The 1,737-nt window shown below is 39.9% G+C and overlaps 1 pseudogene; it reads left to right on the forward strand.

Annotated features, from left to right (window-relative positions):
* On the forward strand, positions 1-391 carry LOC128779532 (large ribosomal subunit protein eL33 pseudogene; annotated as a pseudogene).
* Positions 392-1,737: the final 1,346 nt, after the last annotated feature.

The following is a 1,737-nucleotide window of genomic DNA, read 5'->3' on the forward strand; positions in this document are numbered from 1 at the left end:
TCCTGTGGTACCTGCCAGGAACAGGACTTCTACAACAACAAATATGTCTGGAAGGCTGTGGTCCAAGGCCATTTTTGCTGGCTATAAACGGGGTCTCCGGAACCAGAGGGAGCACACAGCTCTTCTTAAAATTGAAGGTGTTTATGCTCGAGATGAAACTGAATTCTATATAGGAAAGAGATGTGCTTATGTGTACAAAGCAAAAAACAACACAGTGACTGCTGGTGGTAAACCAAACAAAACCAGAGTCATCTGGGGAAAGGTAACTCGTGCTCATGGAAACAGTGGCGTGGCTCGTGCTAAATTCCAAAGCAACCTTCCTGCTAAAGCCATTGGACACAGAATCCGTGTAATGCTGCTCCAGGATTTAAACTTATTGATAAATAAATAACAACCCTGACTGTGTAGCTTGGTTGGGGGCCCTCTGGCAAAGCAAAGGATTCCAGGTTGGGGGACATGGGTTGCAGGTTCAGTCCCTGGTCAAGATGCAAAGGGGAGCCAACTAATGAATGTTTCTCTCACATGCCTGTGGTTCTCATTTTCTTTTTCTCCCTTCCTCCCCTCTCAAATAAGTAAATAAAATCTATTTTAAAGAGTAAAAAAAGCCCTGGCTGGTGTAGCTCAGTGGATTAAGTGTTGGCCTGTGACCCAAAGGGTCACTGGTTCGATTCCCAATCAGGGCACATGCCTGGGTTGCGGGCCAGGTCCCCAGTGGGGGGCACGCAAGAGGCAACCACGCATTGATGTTTCTCTCCCTCTCTTCTCCCTCCTTTCCCCTCTATCTAAGAATAAATAAATAAAATATTAAAAAAATAAAATAAAAATAAAGAGTAAAAAAAAAAAAAGAAAAGAAAAAAAGAGAGAGGACCCAAATAAACACAATCAGAAATGAAAGGGGAGAGATTACAACTAGTACCACAGAAATACAAAGGATTGTAAGAAATTACTATGAAGAACTATATGCCAAAAAATCTGGGTGAAATGGACAAATTTCTAGAAAAATATAATCTTCCAAAACTGAATAAAGAAGAAGCAGAAAGTCTGAACAATCCAGTAAGAGCTGACAAAATTGAAGCAGTAATCAAAAAACTCCCAGCACACAAAAGCCCTGGACCGGACGGTTTCACAGGAGAATTTTATAAAACATTTAAGGAAGAGCTTACCCCATCCTTCACAGACTATTCCAAAAAAGTCAAGAAGAAGGAAGACTCCCAAAATCTTTTTATGAAGCCAGCATCATCCCAATCCCAAAGCCAGATAAAGACACAACAAAGAAAACTACAAGCCAATATCACTGATGAACATATACACTAAAATCCTAAAAAAAATATTGGCAAATCGCATCCAGCAATACATTAAAAGGGTCAAAAAAACATGATCGAGTGGGATTCATCCCAGGGATGCCAGGATGGCACAATATTCACAAATCAATAAAGGTAATACATCACATAAACAAAAGGAAAGACAAAAATCACATGATCATATCAATAGATGAGGAACAATAGATCCTCTTTTCTTTTTTTAATTATATTTTATTGATTATGCTATTACAGTTTTCCCAATTTTTCCCTCTTTATCCCCCCTCCACCCTGCACTCCCCAACCCTCCAGCATCCCTCCCTTTAGTTCATATCTATGGGTTGTACATATAAGCTCTTTGAGTTCTGCTTCTTATATGATTTTTGACCTCTCCCCATCTATTTAATGCCTACCAATTATACTACTTCTTCCCTGTACC

The sequence above is a fragment of the Desmodus rotundus genome, chromosome 1, assembly GCF_022682495.2.
Source record: "Desmodus rotundus isolate HL8 chromosome 1, HLdesRot8A.1, whole genome shotgun sequence".
Taxonomy (NCBI): Eukaryota; Metazoa; Chordata; class Mammalia; order Chiroptera; family Phyllostomidae; genus Desmodus; species Desmodus rotundus.